Raw genomic sequence first — 22,271 nt, forward strand, 5'->3', positions numbered from 1 at the left:
ATGTCTTCAATGCTCTAAGGAAAACAGCCGCAGCCTATTTAGCCTCACTCTGTAGCTCATATCCTCCAAACCTGGCAACATCCTTGTAAATCTTTTCTGAACCCTTTAAATTTCACAGCATTCTTCTGATAAAGAGGAGACCAGAATTGCAAACAATATTTCAAAAGTAGCCTAACCAATGTCCTGTTCAGCTGCAACATGATCTCCCAACTCTTATACTCAATGCTCTGACCAATAAAGGGAAACATGCTAAATGGCTTCTTCACTATCCTACCTACTTTTAAGGCACTATGCACCTGCACTCCAAGGCCTCTTTGTTCAGCAACACTCCCCAGGACCTTCCGTAAATGCAGCACCTTGAATTTTTCTAAATTAAACTCAATCGGCCACTCCTTAGCCCATTGGCCCATCTGATCAAGATCCCTTTTTCCTCTGAAGTTACTTTCTTTGGTGTCCACTACATCTCCAATGTTGGTGTCATCTGCAAATGTACTTACTAAGATAAAGTGCTAATAACAGGGCAGACCAATAGCAGCACTTAGAGAACTTGTCCTTTGTCTTTAGATATTTCTCTCATGTGTGGGTACACCTTAGAAGAGAAAATTTATGTTTCATGCACCCCAAGTGACCTACTTGGGCTACAACATTAACAAGACTAGGTTACACCCCTTGGAAGGTAAAGTTAGGGTGATCAAATGTGCCCCAAGTGTGTATTGAAGCTTATGTCTTTTTTTGTGCTGGTGAACTATTAGAGAAAGTTCATACTCGACCAGGCATCCATCTTGGTACCTTTGCTCGGCTTTTAAAAAAGGGCCAGCCTTGGAAGTGGTCGCATAGCCATAGTTTTCAGGGAAGTGAAGAAACTGTCATCTTCTAATGCGTTGGCACACAATGATCCCAACCGAGATCTGGAAATGACATGGGGTGCCTCCCCATATGGCATCAGGGTAGTATTAGCTCATAGGTGTCCCAGTGGAGAGGAATGCCGAATAGCATATGCATCTGGGACTTTTGTGAATGCCAAGCGTAAATATAGGCAGATAGAGAAAGAAGGTAAAAACAATGACTGTAGATGCTGGAAACCAGAGTTTAGATTAGAATGGTGCTGGAAAAGCACAGCAGTTCAGGCAGCATCTGAGGAGCAGCAAAATCGACGTTTCGGGCAAAAGCCTTTCATCAGGAATACAGATAGAGAAAGAAAGCTTGACAGTCATGTATGGAGTCAGGAAGTTCCACCAATACCTTTAAGGACATAAATTTGATATAACAATAGACTACATACCCCTGCTAGATCTCCTTAAAGAGGACAAGGCAGTGCCCCACATAGCTGCAGGCTAAATTCAGTGATGCGCATCAGTGCACATAATTACAAATTGTCAGGCCAAATGTGGATGCATTGAACTGCCTCCTGCTGGCAGATACACCATTGGTGACACCACGACTGGAAGAGTCCACAATGGTTTTAAATGTTCTGGACACACTTCTGCTGACAGCTGACAATAATAGACTTTGATGTGAAAAGGTCCAGTCCTGGTAAAACTGAAACAGCTGGTGGTGATGAGGAAAAAAACTAAAGGACCATCACAACCAGAAATGAACCTTTCTGGACCAGAAAGATTGGATCATAGTAGAAAATGGCATATTATTATGGGGAGTAAGAATGACTGTCCTGAGCAAAGGTCACGGGCCGATATTGGTTGAACTCTACCAGGGTCATCCAGGAGTTTCCAAAATGAAGATGTTGGTGAGAGGTTATGTCTGGCGACCAGGATTGATGTAGACATAGCTGCATTGGTGGGGCAGAGCCCAGAGTGCCAACATGGACAAAAATTACTGCCAGCAGTTGCCCCACAGTCGTGGGAATGACTGGGTAAACCCTGGACTCGGTTATATGTCAACTATGCTGGACCTTTCCTGGGCTCAATGTTTTTAGTCATCGTGGACTTCCAGTTAAAGTGGCTAGACATGCATAGAGTTAATTAATCAAACACAAGAATGATGATTAAAAAACTGTGGGTATCTTTTGCAATACATGGACTCTTAGAAGTGCTGGTTGCAAATAACGGGCCTTCATTTACCACCAGGGAATCTGAGTATTTCCTAAAGTTAAATGGTATTTGCCATGTAAGGACAGCTCCATACCATCCATCATGCAATGGTGTGGCAGAAACAACATTCGAACTCTGAAGGCAGGCTTAAAGAAATAGCCTACAGCTTGGCTAGATACCAAACTGTCCTGGTTCTTATTTGATTATAGGGCCCCACCTCATGCAACTACGTGCTTAGCTCTGCACCAGGTTAAAGCTGGGGTGGAGCTCTGGTTAGGAACCAATGAAGTGACTTGTGGGTAGAAAGGCCGATTTGATTTGACTGCCTGTCTCCATGTTGGAATAATACATAATCCATTCTTAAATACCCCCTTAAATCTCAGTGCATCTCCATTGTCCTATTAGAATTATAATCCCTACAGTGTGGAAACAGGCCCTTCGGCCCAACAAGTCCACACTGACCAATTCTCCTAACCTGTATTTACCCCGACTAATAACCCACACCATGGATAATTTAGCATGACCAATTTACTTAACCTGCACATCTTTGGACTGTGGGAGGAAACCAGAGCACCTGGAGGAAACCCATGCAGACACAGGGAGAATGTACCAACTCCACACTCCTGTCACCCGAGACAGGAATTAAACCTGGGTCCCTGACCCTGTGAGGTAGCCGTGTTAACGACTATACCACCCATTCTTTAATGCAATTTGGCAATTCACTATAACCAGTTCTGCTTTTTTGCCCTTAACATTGACTTTACCTAATTTAAAGAAATATAATATTGGACTCACTCCTCTGTCAAATTGAATATGGAACAATCCCAGTTTCTCCAGTCTAACTATGCATTTGAAATCAGTGAAATCATTCTTGTAAATCTTCTTTGCACTTTCACTCTTTCATTTTCTTTCTATTTTTATGGATCAAGTTACTGCATTGCTGAACAAAGAGACCTTGGAGTGCAGGTGCATAGTGCCTTAAAAGTAGGTAGGATAGTGAAGAAGCCATTTAGCATGTTTCCCTTTATTGGTCAGAGCATTGAGTATAAGAGTTGGGAGATCATGTTGCAGCTGAACAGGACATTGGTTAGGCCACTTTTGAAATATTGTGTGCAATTCTGGTCTCCTCTTTATCAGAAGAATGCTGTGAAACTTAAAGGGTTCAGAAAAGATTTACAAGGATGTTGCCAGGTTTGGAGGATATGAGCTACAGAGTGAGGCTAAATAGGCTGCGGCTGTTTTCCTTATAGCATTGAAGACATGAGGGGTGACCTTATAAAATCATGAGGAGCATGAATAGGATAAATAGATAAAGTCTCTTCCCTGGGGTGAGGGAGTCCAGAACTAGAGGGCATAGGTTTAGGTTGAGAGGGGCTCTAGTTCTGAATTCCCTGACCCCAGGGAATAGACTTTGTTTATTTATTCTATCCATGCCCCTCATAATTTTGTAAACCTCTATAAGGTCACCCCTCAGCCTCCGACGCTCCAGGGAAAACAGCCCCAGCCTGTTCAGCCTCTCCCCATAGCTCAAATCCTCCAACCCTGGCAACACCCTTGTAAATCTTTTCTGAACCCTTTCAAGTTTCACAACATCTTTCCGAAAGGAAGGAGACCAGAATTGCATGCAATTTTCCAACAGTGGCCTAACCAATGTCCTGTACAGCCACAACATGACCTCCCAAATCCTGTACTCAATACTCTGACCAATAAAGAAAAGTATACCAAATGCCTTCTTGACTATCCTATCTACTTGTGACTCCACTTTCAAGGAGCTATGAACCTGCACTCCAAGGTCTCTTTGTTCAGCAACACTCTCTCGGACCATACCATTAAGTGTATAAGTCCTGCTAAGATTTGCTTTCCCAAAATGCAGCACCTGGTATTTATCTGAATTAAACTCCATCTGCCACTTCTCAGCCCATTGGCCTATCTGGTCAAGATCGTGTTGTAATCTGAGGTAACCCTCTTCATTGTCCACTACACCTCCAATTTTAGTGTCATCTGCAAACTTACTAACTGTACCTCTTATGCTTGCATCCAAATCATTGATGTAAATGACAAAAAGTGGAGGACCCAGCACCGATCCTTGTGGCACCATCCATATGGCTAGTTCTCCCTGTATTCCATGAGATCTAACTTTGCTAGTCCCATGGGGAACCTTGTCGAACTCCTTACTGAAGTCCATACAGATCACATCTGCCCTCATCAATCCTCTTTGTTACTCCTTCAAAAACTCAATCAAGTTTGTGAGACATGATTTCCCACGCACAAAGCCATGTTGACTATACCTAATAAGTTCCTGCCTTTCCAAATACATGTACATCCTGTCCCTCAGGATTCCCTCCAACAACTTGCCCACCACTGAGGTCAGGCTCACCGCTCTACAGTTCCCTGGCTTGTCCTTACCGCCCTTCTTAAACAGTGGTACCACGTTTGCCAACCTCCAGTCTTCCGGCACCTCACCTGTGACTATTGATAATGCAAATATCTCAGCAAGAGGCCCAGTAATCACTTCTCTAGCTTCCCACAGAGTTCTCGGGTACTGTGCTTCTCTCTCACTTCACCTGACAAAGGGGTTATGCTCTGAAAGCTTGTGATTTCAAATAAACCTGTTGGACTCTAACCTGGTGTTGTCCGATGTCTGGCTCTGTCCACTGCAGTCCAAAACTGGGACCTCCACATATTGGATAAGTTGTTATCTGATATTATGCTGAGCACAATGCTTCAGTTGAAGATAAATTTGAGTTTTGGAAAGGTTTATAACTTTCTTGCTTTCTTTACTTTGTGTCTTTATTTTTGAAACTTAGGATCTCAGAATGTCATTGTAATAATTTTTCACAATCTGCCCTTCCAGTTTCAACAAGTTATATACACTTACCCTCAGGCATCTCCGCTCCAGCACCCTCTTTAGATTGGTATCCTTTACTTTATAGTGTTCCCTTTTTTCTTTCAAAATGTATCAATTCACATTACTTTGCAATAAATTAAAGACTGCCATGTGTTCACCCATTCATCCAGCCTGCCTATGTTCACTTTAAGTCTACAACAATACACTTAAACACTTCACAATTCTTCAAATTTCTGTGTCATTGCCAACTTTGAAATCAAGTTATCTGCAAGTCTAAGACATTAATATGTATTAAGAAAAATAGTCATCCTGATATTAGACCCTAGCAACACCACTGTATATCCTCTTGAATCAAAAAAATACTGTTCACCATTACTCTTGGTTTCCGATCATTCAGCCAATTTCATAACCATGCTGCAACTGCCCCTTTCGTTCTATGGCAGTTAACTTTACTAAAATGGTTCAGAAGCAAGCTGTTGACCAATCGACAAATGACAACCAGGAAAGCATTTTATAAACCTCCCAAGATAAAAAAATGGAACCTAAAAGAAGACTGAACTTGCAGAAATCAGTTATGTTGGTGTCTGAAATCCTTCTCATTAAAAGAAGAAAACTTTTGTTACAATTACTTACGCTGGCAGAAGTGGGGGACTTGGGATGCTATGGGATGCTGTGGGAGAAGAGGTGGTGATAAATGCAAAATAGTTATATATGTGGTAATATAATGAATTCACTAAGTAAAAAGAAGCTTGGGATGAGATGTCTAAGAAAATGGCCTGATGAAGTTAATGTTTAAGCATGCTGAACCCTGCCTGGTCTGATGATACACAGCCTCAGGGTGTAGAAACTACAGTCTGGTACAACTTCCTGATTGAGACACTCTTGTCCTCTCTATCCATTGTCAGTAATAGCTAATAATACCCAAAGATTAATGTAACTTGCATATGGTTACTGTGATTCAGTAAAGACACATGCCTCTTCTGTTGCGACTTACTTGTGGCCCATCCTCCACCACAGACTACTGAGCAGGCAATTGGACTAGTAAAGGAATGGGAATTGGTGGCAGTGATCTACCTCAATGATAGATCCCTTGTGGTCAGATTCAAGCATCACATCATAGACCATGGAATCCCTACAATGTGGAAATAGGCCCTTTGGCCCAGCAAGTCCACACCGCCCCTCCAAGAGCAACCCACTAGACCCATTCCCCTACTCTATTATCCTATATTTACCCCAGACTAATGCACCTAATTTAGACATCCCTAAACACAATGGGAAATTTAGCCTGTCCAATTCACCTAACCTGCACATCTTTTGGATAGTGGGGGAAACTGGAGCAAACCCACGCAGACATGGGGAGAATGTGCAAACTCCACACAGACAGTCACCCGAGGCTAGAATCAAACTTGGTCCCTGGCGCTGTTGAGGTATTGGTGCTAACCACTGAGCCACCGTGCCGCCCTATCAAAGTTGTGGTTGATGAATTGCTGTCCGAATAAATAAGCAGAAATTATTTCCTGCTGAGAGCCTTTGTCCCCTCCTCCTCACCATCCCTCTTCCAGAAGCTTGATCTACTTTGTGTCTGGTGCCATTGCTCTGCAAGTGTGTATATGTGATTATTTAAGAGGTGTACTCCCTGATTTTCTAAGAATGGTGTTTGGAAATGGTAATGGGGTCTTTGTCTTTGGAAGATAGACAATGCTTTGTGTAGAAGGCAATTAGCAAGCATTGTACTGAACATCAACAGAAAATACTGGAGAAACTCAGTAGATCTGGCACCATCTGTAGACAGAAAAGCAGAGCTAATATTTTGAGTCTAATGACCCTTCACCAAAACTGAAAATAGCTGGGAAATGTTGCCACTATCAAAACATCCCAGTTCCCCCTGGGATGTACTCACCAACATTTTCTCTTTCAAACAATATTGCTAAAATGAACAGATAATCAGGTCATCATAGAATCATAAAGTCATCATTATGTTGATGATTGTGAGGGCTTTCTATGCACAGTTTGTCTGCTGTATTCATCATACAGTGATAATGGGGGTCTCTTTGTATCTAGAAGACAGTTGATACGTTATGTGGAAGGCAATTAGCAAGCACTATACTGCAAGCTGATTGATCTCATAATCTGTCCACTTTGCAGCTTTCTGGCGCTAACAAGCTCAATTTCTCTCTTTTTTTTCTTTGCAACACTTAAATGTACATGAGTTAAAAAAAATACCATCTCACATCTGCAGTTAGTGCTACAAATTGGATCTTGATTCCTTGTGTTTCACGTGACCTTCAATAGTCAATTCATTCCTCATGCTTATCAATTACCTAACTTGCCATAATTCCCTGCTTACTATCCTTTGCAGGCTATTTATGTTTAAAAGTACCTCATGTCCTTGAAGTGGTAATGTAATATACACAAAGGTTTGCAGCAATGGAGATAAAATGTAGTTATATTGACTGCCACATCATCAAACGGATTTGGACCAATGAAAATTGAAGTGAGCATTGTTTCAGACAGATGACACAAGTCAACAATTCAAAAACCCAATAGCTTTCTGAGTAGCAATGTGAGTTTATTTTGAAAAATATATATTTTTAGATTACATTACAGTGTGGAAACAGGCCCTTCGGACCAACAAGTCCACACCGACCCGCCGAAGCGCAACCCACCCATACCCCTCACCTAACACTACAGGCAATTTAGCATGGCCAATTTACCTTACCTACACATCTTTGGACTGTGGGAGGAAACCGGAGCACCCGGAGGAAACCCACACAGACACGGGGAAAATGTGCAAACTCCACACAGTCAGTCGCCTGAAGCAGGAATTGAACCCAGGTCTCTGGCGCTGTGAGGCAGCAGTGCTAACCACTGTGCCACTGTGCCACCCACTTTGATTTTGTCTGATGGAACTGCATTTGAAGGTTCTGGTGAATTGGGTAAAGGGTATAAGTTTTTCTTGTACTTCTAGTTCTCCAATATTATCAATAAATGAAGATAAAAAGAAACACAAGATCAGGCAGCATCTGTGGAAGGTATCAGGAGTCTCAGTGTTTCAGGTCTCAACCTTCTTCCAATCTGAAAAATCGTAGACAAAGCATTACAATAAAATAGAGAAAACATTGCGATGGCGGGATGGAGGGAAGAAACAGATCTCAACATAAAGAGGAAATAAAGCTTGAAAGGTGAGTAAAATTCTTAAAAAGCAGAGGATTGATAGAATAGCAGAAACATTAAAGGAGATGATAAAACAAAGAAGGTGAATATAACAAAGGCCTTATTTGTATGCTATAGATTTGTCCTAGTTCTGGTCTCTTGTGTTTCTCTGGATCATCTCTGTCTGACTAGGGAAGACAGCAATTCTGGTTATCTTAGCTCCATTCCAAGCTCCCTCTGCCTCCCATCTCCATCCTTCTTTCAGGTTCTCATAAATATTAGCCATTTCATCTAAAAAATGTTACATCCCTTAACTGTTCCTTCTTTGGCTTGGGATCTTGTTTTTACCTTGAACTTTTCTAAAGCACTTTGTTTATTTTTATTTCTGTTTTAAAGGCACTGTGCAATTGCAGGTTTCATTAGGTAATCTGGTAAATGTAGAGGTTAGTCAGATGGAAGGTCACCCACAGTTGCGTGGAATGGGAGAGAACAAAGCACAAGTGTTGGATTTCCATCAGAGCGACCAGTCCTCATGAGATGAAAGCAGAATCTTTCAGAAGTTTTGGTGTTCGAACAGAATACATAACAAAGACCGGATTATTGGGATTGAAAGCAATGCAGTAACTTGATCCATAAAGGCGGGTAAAGGAGTCAATAGATTTGTGGATTGAGATCAACAGAAAGTGTTGCAGAAACTTAGCAGGTCTGGCAGCATATGTAGAGAGGGAAACAGTTTTGAGTCCAGTAACCTTTCATCAGATTTAAAAATAGCTGGGAAATGGTACCATCATCAGAATATTCCCAATTCCTCCTGGGGTGTCCTCACGCATACTTTTCTCTCAAGCAATATCACTAAAATTAACAGATTATCAGGTCATTATCATATTGGTATTGGGATGAACTTGAATGTACAATTTGGCTGCTGTGTTTCTCATACAGTGATGTCATTTCAGAATCATTTTATTGACTGGCCAGTGCTTTAGGATGTTCTGGGATGCTAAAGGAATGCAAGAATTTCTTTTCTTTCTCTTGCTTGTGAGGACAGGTTTCCATTAAGTTTGAAAATGCACAAGCAGTGAAAGGTCACAGAAAGATCAATGAAATTAGTTCAGAGGTGTTATCTCTGGAACATAAATCTGAAGAGTTGGCAGATTGGGGAAGAAATAATAGTAAATGTTTTAAAGATTACTGAAACATAGAACACTTAATGTTGATAATGATTCTCACACATACAGTCCCTACATCTCAACTCTGAGGGGAAGGGTGCCAAATTCAGCATCTTTCAGATTCATGCCAGGCCTTCCCTAGGATCAAAGATCCTTGACGTTGCACCCAAAGATGCCAACAAGTTGGAGGTGGGCAGTTTGTTAAACACATCAGTAACAAGGAGAATTACTGGCTGCTGTTGGTATTGGAAAGACACAGGGACTGCACTGAATAAGCAGGCAATATGTGAATGATGACAGGAGTCGGTAGCAGGGAGGAAATAGAAAGGCAGGCATTACTTCTCTGTGGGGCCACTCACCTTGATGCATAGCACCTTGAACAGGCACTGAAACCCTGACCCTCCCACACCCACTGACCCACCACCTCAGAATCCAAAAGTGTGTTTTCTTGCCCACTTGAGAGTCTCAATGTAATGGAGGTATAGCAGCCTCATGGCAATATCACTGGATGAGTGATCAAGAAGCTCAAGCTAATGTAATGGTGAAATGGGTTCAATATCCCAGCATAGCAGATGATGAAATTTCAATTCAGTTAATAAATATGGAAAATAAGAATAGTGATGCTGGTGACCATGTTAAATAACATTGATTGTTGTAAGAAATTATCTGATTCATTGATGTCCTTTAGGGAAGAATATTTTCCTATCCATATCTAGTCTGGCCTACAAGTGACTCCAGACCTCATATCCGTATGAGTGACTCTGAATTGCCTCAGTTCGAGGGTAATCAGGGACTGGCAACAAATGATGACCTTGTCAATGATGTCCATATCCCATGACAGAAAAGAGGAAAAGCAGTAGCAGTAGATTAGGAAGGATGTCCATTTGCATTTCCATCTTGGTGGAGGCAAAAAGGTGCGGGATGCCTGCTCATTACTCTCCCACCCAATTAAATGCCCTGTCTGCCACTAAACCTGCTTTGGAGGGGAACATTAAATTCTACTCTTGATGCCTTTGCCTTTGACTCCACTCTGTTCTGGTGAATTCCAATGCAGGATGAAGGATCAGTAAAGGTTGCATCGTGCCATTGAATGGGTCAGCCTTCTGCCCCATTTGTCTATATCCATCTTCCATGGAAAACCATTGAATGGGTGGTCATAGATCCCACCTGAAACACCAAACAGCTGACACAATGGGATTTAGCCAACAATTTTTTGTTTGATTTTGGATCGAGTAGGACATTACATCAACATTTTCCTCCAATTTCTCCTTTCCTTTTTCCTTGATTAAAACTCTCAGTACCAAATCTTTTCATGAATTTTTGTTGCTTTTGTGACTTTAAATTCTGCTTTCATGTCTGATTGAGGTATTTTTTAGTGTATTTGATATATTTGACTTCACCCTCTCTGACTCATTTTTATGATACAGTTCAGTTGCATGTTTATCTTTCAGGATTGTTGTGTGCTTGGTTCATAACTTTGTCCCATCTGTTCCATTTTATTTGGATGCAGATTGACTCACCGTATTTCCAATCATTATTTGTTTTATTATTTTATTTCCCCATATCAACCTTTTGTATCCAATGGAGGTCATCAACTGGCCCTCAATCGAGGCCAGTTACCCACGTTACCTTTCAATGAAAACTCAGTTGCAAATTTATTGGAATGGACATCAATTGATTCGCCACTCTTTTTGTTACTTTGAAGTAACATATGAAAGGCAGAAAGGTTGATGGACTAATATCAGTAAGTGCACCAGTTTTTCTTCAAATAATGTCATGGAATCTCTTGTGTCTGCCTGAACGAGTATACAGCAATTTGGTGTGAAAGATATTAGCCCCAACAGTACTGCACTTGCTCAGCATTGCACTAGAGCTTGGACTTGGATCTGGAGGTAAAGGGAGTAAAACTGGATAAGACCAGAAAATGCGAACAGGGATCTTAATTTATGATTTAACCCATGGCCGTCCCTTTGCATCAGACAACAAACAAACATTTTGCTGTTTGCTAATTTAAATAATGTTGGCGTGCAGATAATATAAAATACATTGCTGAGTGACTGTATATTGTGTCAGTGGATCAAAGTTAATGAGAATTTAGCACCAGCTAGAACATGCTGCCCCCCTGATATATCTAGATACTCTGTCTTGACCAGGTGTTTCCTATGAAATATTTTATACTTTCACCTGGTTATTACTCATAAAATGTATTTATGCTCTTATTGTATTAGATTAGCAAAGAACTGCGATCCAAGCTTAAGTTCTGTTAAAAACACTGACAAGTTCAAGAAAACAACTCTTACACAGGCTGACTGCCTGACATGTACCACCCACTCTGGTGAATTTGACAGAGCTGCTGGATTTAGTTCACTGAACTCCGTTGATGGCTGTACAGGACATTGATCAGGCCACTTTTGGAATACTGCATTCATTTCGTGCCTTCTTGCTTTAGGACAGATGTTGTTAAACCTAAAGGGGTTCAGAGGAGATTTACAAAGATGTTGGCAGGGTTTGAAGATTTAAGCTTTAGGGAGAGGCTGAATAGGATAGGGCTATTTTTCCTGTAGTGTTGGAAGCTTTTTGGAGTGACCTTATAGAGGTTTATAAAATCATGAGGGGCATTGATAGGGTGAATAAGCAAGGTCTTTTCCCTGAGGTGGAGGAGGCCAAAATTAGAGGGCAGAGGTTTGAGGTGAGATGGAAAAGATTTAAAAGAGACCTAAGGAGCAAGTTTTTAATGCAGAGGGTGGTGTGTGTATGAAATGAGCTGTTAGGGGAAGTGGTGGAGGCTGGTACAATAACAACATTTAAAAGGCATCTGGATGGCTATATGAATAGGAAGGGTTTAGAGGGATTTGGGCCAAATGCTGGCAAATGGGACTAGATTAATTTAGGATATCTGGTCGGCATGGACAAGTTGGACTGAAGGGTCTGTTTTCATGCTGAATATCTCTATGACTTGATGACAGGGTATTCAGGATCTTCCTAGTACAAAGGTGGAATTTGGACAAAGTGTTTATTGAAGGATGGCCACTAGTTCCCCTTCTTAAACCCCCTTTATTAGCCCCTCTGAAATGTTCAATAACTTCAGTCAATAGGGTCACAGGGCAGGGGTTAGACCAGGTCATCCTAGGTGTGCCTATTCCCTTTCCAAGATATGATTGCACAATGGTGCCAAAGGGTCTGGTCAAAAATGGGGAATACAGAAGCGCAATGTGTCTCCCTATTGTTAAGTTCAATCACCTTTAATTCAATATACAATACCTATCTGTGCTGATCCTTGTTTGCTTTTGACCTATGCTTTTGACCTTGACCTCTTTACGTCACTCCTTGCTTGCAGAAAGTGTTTAGCCAATTTTATGTTGAGCCTAGTTTCTTAGCCACTTGGCCACACAGGTGTTGAAACTAGTTACTGAAGAGTTCTGAACAGGAAGAAGGGCAGAATGCCACAGCTAGCCAGAGGGTAGCCTGTAATGGAGCACTGGAGGCTTTAGTTCAGGAACTGGATAGTGTGAGAGAGAATCCCGTCCCTGAAGGGACCAATAGTCCCTCCAAAAATATTAGGAAGGCAGTGTAAGCAGATAGCCATCATTGCCATGGCAACAATCTAGCTTTTCACACAAGTGGGTCAAGGCCAGTGAATGGAACTTTAAAATCTATCCTTACAAATAAAGCACTAGAGTCATGGAGTCATAGAGATGTGCAGCATGGAAACAGACCCTTCGGTCCAACCCGTCCATGCCGACCAGATATCCCAACCCAATCTAGTCCCACCTGCCAGTACCTGGCCCATATCCCTCCAAACCCCTCCTATTCATATACCCAGCCTCTTAAATGTTACAATTGTACTAGCCTCCACCACTTCCTCTGGCAGCTCATTCTATACACGTACCCACGCACAAAACCATTTTAACTATTCCTAATCAGTCCTTGCCTTTCCAAATACATGTACGTCCTGTCCCTCAGGATTCCCTCCATCAACTTGCCTACCACTGACGTCAGGCTCACTGGTCTATAGTTCCCTGACTTGTCCTTACCGCCCTTCTTAAACAGTGGCACCACGTTAGCCAACCTCCAATCTTCCGGCACCTCACCTGTGACTATCAATGATACAAATATCTCAGCAAAAGGCCCAGCAATCCCTTATAGCTTCCCACAGAGTTCTAGGGTACTCCTGATCAGGTTCTGGGGATTTATCCACTTTTATGCGTTAACCCCATTTCCTTATGTTGTACAATCACAACTTACATTCATACCCACATCTCTTTATACATTGAGCATTGTGCATGTGCTGGCAAACATGGATCTAAGGCTTGAAGTAGTGCAAACTATTCAACCAATTCAGCCCCAGCAGTCAAACCTGTTGCTTCACATCCTCCGACATGCTTTGTTCCTCTCTTGCATGATAACCATAATTGGCAAACCTAACCAGATGAGAACAAGCATGACTATTTGCCATCTTCCCCACAGAGGAGATCGTATTTGCCATTATTGTCGTGACCATAACTGAATCTGAGGCTAGCAGTGAAGCTGAAATAACAACCAAAACAAGTGCGGATGTTGTCAATCAGAAATGAACACAGAAGTTGCTGGAAAACCTCAGCAAGTCTGGCAGCACCTGTAAAGAGAAATCAAAGTTAACGTTTCGGGTCCGGTGACTCTTCCTTCTGAGAACCTCTTCACAGATGCTGCCAGACCTGCAGAGCTTTTCCAGCAACTTCTGTTGAGGCTGGAATAAGAATTTGTAATAACAGGAGAAAGCATGAACTGAAATAAATGTTAGGATGAATCAAAATATGAGTTGGCAGTCTTGGTCAATAGTGACAGTCATACAATTTTTAATAAAAGCCAATAACAAAATACATAAAATGAGCATCTTATAAATAATAATATTACAGGAGATGATTCTGATCACATTTCAGTATTCAGGTGATGGTTATAAACTGTGGAAACTCTATATTCAGGGTTTATGAAGCAATTTGAATTCTTTTATCAGCTTGTTGACTCATATTGGCTTCCAGGTATTCATTATTCTCTCAGTAATCATCAGGTTCCTTTATATGAATGATCATTCCTGCCAAGGGATTTATGTAGGTTGTTTACTGTGCTGTGGAGCCATTCAAAGCCAGTAGAAGTTATTAGGAACATCTTTTGATTGCTCCTTAGTAAGTTGAATACAAACAGATGGAATTTAAGCCTCATTTAATTTAATTCCTCAAAACCTATTTTGATTCTGTTATCCCAGGATGACATTCTGAGAGAGAGATAATGGGATGCTCTGACACAGCAGCTGTCAATTTTATTTTGTGATATTTCTGCACTGGTTTTGCAATGGGGTTTAAAACCAATACAGAACTCTAAAGCAGCTGAGCTAATGTGGATGGTAAATATAAATATTTTAACAATTTCATTATGCTGTTGAAATCTGGGTGGAATTATAAAAGTGAAATGGAGCAAAATTGAATGTAGAATTTTAAAGTGGCAAATGGTGGTACTCAACCTTATTATATTTTGATGTCATTTTACTTCTAAATTGTACTGTTTATTGAGGGCATTAGAGATTGGTTGGAGCAATAAAATTCACATGGAATATTCGATGTTAGGACATGTTGGGTTTACAACAGCACACAGGGGATGTAACATGATATGATGAGAAAGAGTATGTGGTATTGAAAATCATTTCGAGCAGGGAAGGGAAGTGAGAAGTGAAGAAAGATGTCCAATTTATCATGTACGCATCGTGGATAAAATAAGTCAACTGAGCAGTATAAAGATGGTATTAAAGAAAAGCAGAAATACAATTAATTGGAGGGCAGGCTTTACAAATGTGAAAAATTAAAATAGTTAATGTTTTGGGTCCAGTGACTGATAGTAGCTAAAGACAAAACATAGCAGCTATTGATTTTCCCAGGCTGATCTTTACCTATTCCTTTGTCTGCCTAACTGATTTTTTCTCCCTCTGTGGTCTCCAACTCCTCCTATCATCTACTCCTTTCCCCATTTTCAACATATATACTAAACTTTTCCCAACTGCAATCAGTTCTGAACAAGGGTCACTGGATCCAAAATGTTAACTCTGCTCAATTCCAGGACAGCAATAATTGTTTTATATGCTGTTGCATTGTTTTGGAACTTTGGGAAAAAAAGAGTCAAAACAATGGCACTTTTAAAAGGGAGGGGAACAGACAAAGGTAGCACATGGTCAGTCAGTGCAGGAGAGAGAGAGAAAGAAACCCACACTGTTCACTGACACAGCAGTGAACCTGCATAGTTACTGCCTTTGCTGTTTGAATTCATGTATCACTGGACATCGGAGTGTACCTGGGAAAATGAACAAACAGTGAAATTCACCACTGATCTTGGAGGAACCTGTTTGGGAGAGGTCACAGCACAGAAACAGATCAGTGAATAGTTTTAAGCCTTGCAGCCTTGCTGTAAATCTACAGTAGTGAATAGAGTGGTTTCTCTCTTGATTATATGTTTTACTGAAATATGTCTCTTGATTAAACTTAAAAATATAAGCGATAAATATGAAGTTAGCCTGGAGCAGTGTTTTATAGAGAAATAAGACGTTGCTGTATTCTGGGTCTGCAGATTGGAAGAAGCAAAAATGGCCCTTAGTAGAGTGATATGCTCTTCTTGTTGGATGTGTGAGTTTAGGGAGAGGTTACGATTATATCTGCAATGAACGCTGTTGGTTGTGAATCCTATCAGATCGAATGGATCGGTTGGAGAAACAGTTAGAGGCAATGAGGAATTTCCAAGTGCAAGGGGATGTGATGGATGGCAGTTATAGGAAGGGGGAAAAGTTGCAGATACAGTCACGTAGCCCAGGAAAGGTAAGAGAGGTAGGCAGGTAGTGCAGGAGTCTTCTGTGGCTATCCCCATTTCAAACAAGTATGCTGTTCTGGAAAATGTAGGGGATGATGAACTCTCAGGGGAATGCAGCACGACCAAGTTTCTGGCATTGAGATTGATTCTAATGCAAAGAGGGTTATGTTGGATTCCAAGAGATCAATTGTGTTAGGGGAGTCTCCAGTCTGTGGCACAGACAGACGTTTCTGTGGCCAGAAAAATCAAATGGTGTGTTGCTTCCCTGGTGCCAAGATCAAAGCTGTCTCAGAGAGGGTACACAATGTTCTCAAAGGGGAGAGGGACCAGCAGGAGGTCATTGTACACGTTGGAACTAATCATATAGGAAGGGAAAAGGATGAGATTCTGAGGGGAGAGTATAGAGAGTTAGGCAGGAATTTAAAAAGGAGGTCCTTGAGAGTAGTAATATCTGGATTACTCCTGAGCTGTGAGCTAGTGAGGGTAAGAATAGGAGGATAGAGCAGATGAATGCATGACTGAGGAGCTGGAGTATGGGAGAAGGATTCACGTTTTTTGGATCATTGGAATCTCTTCTGGGATAGAAGTGACTTGTACAAGAAGGACAGATTGCACCTGAATTGGAAGGGGGCTAATATACTGACAGGCAGTTTTACAAGAGCTGCTTGGGAGGATTTAAACTAGTAAGGAGATGGGGTGGGACCCAGGGAGATAATGAGGAAAGAAATCAATTTGAGACTGGTACAGTTGAGAAAAGAAGAGTCAAACTGCCAGGGCAGACAGGGACAAAGCAGAGAACAAGGTAGGACTGATAAATTAAACTGCATTTATTTTAGTGCAAGAGGCCTAACGTGGGACTGGGATATGATAGCAATTACAGAAACATGGCTCAGACATGGACAGGACTGGCAGCTTAATGTTCCAGGATACAAATGCTACAGAAAGGACAGAAAGGGAGGCGAGAGAAGAGGGGAGGTGGCATTTTTGAAAAGAGATAGCATTACAGCTGTACTGAGGGAGGATATTCCCAGAAATACATCCAGGGAAGTTATTTGGGTGGAACTGAGAAATAAGAAAGGAATGATCACCTTATTGGTATTGTATTATAGACCCCCTAATAGTCAGAGGGAAATAGAGAAACAAATTTATAAGGAGATCCCAGTTATCTGTAAGAATAATAGGGTGGTTATGATAGGGGATTTTTAACTTTCCAAACATACATGCCACAGTGTTAAGGGTTCAGATGAAGAGGAATTTGTTAAGTGTGTACAAGAATATTTTCTGATTCAATATGTGGATTTGCCTATTTGAGAAGGTGCAAAACTTGACCTACTCTTGGGAAATAAGGCAGGGCAGGTGTCAGTGGGGGAGCACTTTTTTGGGTCCAGCGACCATAATTCTATTACTTTTAAAATAGCGATGGAAAAGGATAGACCAGATCTAAAAGTTAAAGCTCTAAATTGGAGGAAGGCTAGGTATTAGGCAAGAACTTTCAAAAGCTGACTGGGGGCAGATGTTCGCAGGTAAAGGGACGGCTGGAAGATGGGAAGCCTTCAGAAATTAGATAACGAGAATCCAGAGAAAGTATATTCCTGTTAGGGTGAAAGGAAAAGTTGGTAGGTGTAACAAATGCTGGATGACTAAAGATATTGAGTGCTTGGTTAAGAAAAAGAAGGAAGAATATATCAGGCATAGACAGAATAGATTGAGCAAATCCTTAGAAGAGTATAAAGGCAGTACAAATATACATTAAGGACAAAAGGGTAACTAGGAATATAATAAGGCCCCTCAAAGATCAGCAAGCTGGCCTTTGTGTAGAGCCACAGAAAATGGGGGAGATACTAAATAAATATTTTGCATCAGTGTTTACTGTGGTAAAGGACAGGGAAGGTATTGAATGTAGGGAAATAGATGGTTACATCGTGAAAAATGTCCATATTACAGAAGAGGAAGTGCTGGATGTCTTGAAATGCATAAAAGTGGATAGATCCCCAGGACTTGATCAGGTGTACCCTAGAACACTGTGGGAAGCTAGGGAAGTGATTGCTGGGCCCCTTGCTGAGATATTTGTATCATCGATAGTCACAGATGAGGTGTTGGAGGACTGGAGGTTGGCTAACGTGGTGCCACTGGTAAGAAAGGTGGTAAAGACAAGTCAGGGATTTATAGACCAGTCAGCCTGATGTCGGTGGTGAGCAAGTTGTTGGAAGGACTCCTGAGGGACAGGTTGTACATGTATTTAGAAAGGCAAGGACAGATGTGGGATAGTCAACATGGCTTTGTGCTTGGGAAATCATGTCTCACAAATTTGATTGCGTTTTTTGAAGAAGCAACAAAGAGGATTGATGAGGACAGAGCAGTAGTCATGATCTATATATACTTCAGTCAGGCATTTAACAAGGTTCCCCATGGGAGACTGGTTAGCAAGGTTAGATCTCATGGAATATAGGGAGAGCTAGCTATTTGGATACAGAAATGGCTCAAAGGTTAAAGACAGAGGGTGGTGGTGGAGGGTTCTTTTCCAGACTGGAGGCCTGTGACCAGTGGAGTGCCATAAGGATCGGTGCTGGGTCCACTTCTTTTTGTCACTTGTATAAATGATTTGGATGTGAGCAGAAGAGGTATGGTTGTTTCATTTACAGATTACACCAAAATTGGAGGTGTGGTGGACAGCGAAGAAGGTTACCTCAAATTACAACAGGATCTTGACCAGATGGGCCATTGGGCTGAGAAGTGGCAGATGGAGTTTAATTTAGATAAATGTGATGTGCTGCATTTTGGGAAAGCAAATCTTCGCAGGACTTATACGCTTAATGGTGAGGTCCTAGGGAGTGTGCTGAACAAAGAGACCTTGGAGTGCCAGTTCATAGCTCCTTGAAAGTGGAGTTGCAGATAGATAGGATAGTGAAGAAGGGGTTTGGTATGCTTTCCTTCTTTGGTCAGAATATTGAGTACAGGAGTTGGGCGGTCATGTTGCGGCTGTACAGGACATTGGTTAGGCCAGTTTTGGAATATTGCATGCAATTCTGGTCTCCTTCCTATCGGAAGGATGTTGTGAAACATGAAAGGGTTCAGAAAAGATCTACAAGGATGTTGCCAGGGTGGAGGATTTGAGCTATTGGGAGAGGCTGAATAGGCTGGGACTGTTTTCACTGGAGCATCAGAGGCTGAGTGATGACCTTATAGAGGTTTATAAACTCATGAGGAGCATGAATAGGATAAATAGACAGCGTCTTTTTTCCTGGGGTAGGGGATTTCAGAACTAGAGGGCATAGATTTAGGGTGAGAGGGGAAAGATATAAAAGAGACCTAAGGGGCAACTTTTTTCACGCAGACAGTGGTATGTGTATAGAATGAGCTGCCAGAGGAAGTGGTGGAGGCAACATTTAAAAGGCATCTGGATGGGTATCTGAATAGGAAGGGTTTGGAGGGATATGGGCCAGGTGCTGGCAGGTGGGACTAGATTGGGTTGGAATATCTGGTTGGCATGGATGATTTGGACTGAAGGGTCTGTTTCCGTGCTATACATCTCTATGATTCTAGATACTGCTAAACATGTTGAGATTATTCAGCAATTTCTGTATTTGTTTATGTTTTCCAACATCCACGGTTCTTGGTTGTTTCTATTAAATTAACATGTTAAGACAAATGTTGCCCAAACTAAGTGTTGATTGAGGTGAGATCAATATGACTTGGGAGAGTACAGAAAGGAACAGTCCAGTTGATATCATAATTCTAGCACTGCCAGAGATAATTGCCATTAAGTCAATATTGAATGATACTAAGTATTAATGAAGAAAATAGCCATTAGAGACTTCTGATTTTATGAGTAAACAGACTTTTAAAATTGAGTTTCCACATGTGATCTGCAGAAAGAATCCATCTCGATTCTATGTAACATCATAAACCTAGATGATTACAAAAGTCCACTCACAATTCATTGGGAATTGCTCACAATGTAAAATTAATAAATTAGAACTTGAAACCATGCTATAGGCTACTGTATATTTACAATCATGGAAACATATACAACACATGTGGAAATCATTCAGCCGTTATCCCTGCCCTGGATCTTAAAATTAAAGCCAGTTTGGTCCCAACACTGCTGTGTTTCCTGACAAACTTCAAATGTTTCACTTTCATGTGTTGAACATCTTTGTCTGAAATACCTCATTTTTGCAAACTCCTCTTTCTTTAGTTAAAAAAATGCAAAACGGAACTTAAGGCCAATGGGTTCTTTTGTTACCTGGGATCTCAAGAATCCACTTGTGATGCCCTCAATCACCAGATTACAAAGAGATCCTCATCAGGTATTAACATTTAGCACTGTAACTTTATAGCCAAAATCTTTAACAAGTAACATTTAAGAAGCAGAAACTGCTTGTTACTGGGAGGTTTATCACATTAGTTTGTTACTGCTTTTATTTAAGGTTAAGCAAAAACAGATGGTGGCTGTTAATTGTGAGAACACATCATTTTGGAGCTCCTTTAACACTGGTATGGAATGGGAGACTGAGGAAATCAAAAAGATCTCCCACAAATAAAAATATATAAATGGCTTCATTTCAATCTCTCCAACTGGCTCAGATTATATTAGACTGTTCTAAAGAGCAGTTTGTGTAAGATTTTCACTGTGTACTCATTCATTCCCTCATTTCCACACTTGTCTTCCAGCCTCTGGAATTTCGTGGGGAGCAACGATTACCAGATCAATGTAAGTTCATTACACATTGTACACTGTCCTTAAAGTTTTATAATTCAGTCTGGTTCTTGTTCCTTTCATTTTTAGCCATTATTATTTCTCTATATCAAACAAGGCAATCGTTATATTGCATGCACTTTCAATCTAATTAGGACTGGAGCCATTTCTCTGTTAGTTAAAATTTATGGGCTTGATAATCCTGCAGGATGCTTGTGTTAAGTGATAGTCCAGCATCTGATCTGAATTTATCTTTACACTTTCTAATGGAAAAGGAAGGATGTTTAGGAGTTTTACAATTACTTTCACAGCTAGACTTCTCTGCAGCACATGCAACTTATATCATTACAAGGGAATTGGCTGGAAAATACATTTAGTTTTTCCTCAGGTCCCCACGAGGTGGAATAGGTGTCTCCTATTCTGTCAGCACGTCCATGACTGAGAGTTTTAATTTGAACTTTGTATAGAAACAGACAAAAGGAAACTCTACACATAGACAAATTACACAGAGAACTTCCGCCACACTTGGAAACAGATACCACATTTACAATAAATTGGATGAAATGGCTTGTATCTAAACAGATATAGAATTGATCAATTGATGTGTGGCAGCAAAAATAACAACCAGCTGATAATAACATTCATGAGAAGTAAACGAGAGACCAAAAAAAATTGTTTAATCGATTTTTTTGAGAATCTTTCTGATGTACATCTTGGAAGCTCAACAAAAGAAAATATTGAGGTGACAGCTGCTTTTGTACAGTCATTGCAAAGCCACAGGAGAATGACCAGTGAGTGCACAGTGTGGCTACGCTACAAAGATAAAATGTGCATTAAATCTGGATGTAAGAATATGATATGGCGACAAGAATTTGAAACCAAATATGCGGCAAAGAAAAATCAAGTGAGTAAGCATGTGACAAAAGGCTTTGTATACAGGGTGGCACGGGTGGCTCAGTGGTTAGCACTGCAGCCTCACAGCACCAGGGTCCCAGGTTTGATACCAGCCTTGGGTGACTGTCTATGTGGAGTTTGCACATTCTCCCTGAGCAGATCAGGTGAATTGGCAATTCTGAATTGCCCATAGCATTAGTCAGAGGGAGGTGGGTCTGGGTAGGTTACTCTTCAGAGGGTTGGTGTGGACTAGTTGGGCCAAAGGGCCTGTTTCCACACTGTAGGGAATCTAATCTAAAAAAGTATTATGTACCATATTTTATAGTGAAAGTAAAATTCTATAATTTAACATAAAGGTTAAGGTGATGGGACACATAGCAGGAATTTAGGACCAATTCAGTTTATATGCAAGTTTTTGATGCTTGTTCCTGTTGGGTGAACTCTGCCCTGAAAGCATAAAGCTTTACTTTCAATTTTATTCTTCTGGAACCAATCATGAACCTATTTGCCTCATTCTCGCTGAACAGTAAAGGTCTCAGCAACCTAATTTATTTTATTCTCTCATGGGATGTGGAGATCGCTGGCTGGCCAGTATTTATTGCCGATCCGTTCTTGCTGTTGATAAAGTGGTAGCG

General features: G+C 41.0%; 1 long non-coding RNA gene across 1 annotated transcript in view; it reads left to right on the forward strand.

The window, feature by feature from the left end:
- The window catches only part of LOC140476761 (uncharacterized), a 100,205-nt gene that overhangs the window by 12,125 nt on the left and 65,809 nt on the right, over window positions 1-22,271 (forward strand). The window contains exon 2 of the long non-coding RNA XR_011960597.1: window positions 20,718-20,757. This is a non-coding gene — a long non-coding RNA (uncharacterized lncRNA). The remainder of the gene's footprint in view (window positions 1-20,717; window positions 20,758-22,271) is intronic.

This window comes from Chiloscyllium punctatum, chromosome 5 (genome assembly GCF_047496795.1).
Source record: "Chiloscyllium punctatum isolate Juve2018m chromosome 5, sChiPun1.3, whole genome shotgun sequence".
Classification (NCBI taxonomy): domain Eukaryota; kingdom Metazoa; phylum Chordata; class Chondrichthyes; order Orectolobiformes; family Hemiscylliidae; genus Chiloscyllium; species Chiloscyllium punctatum.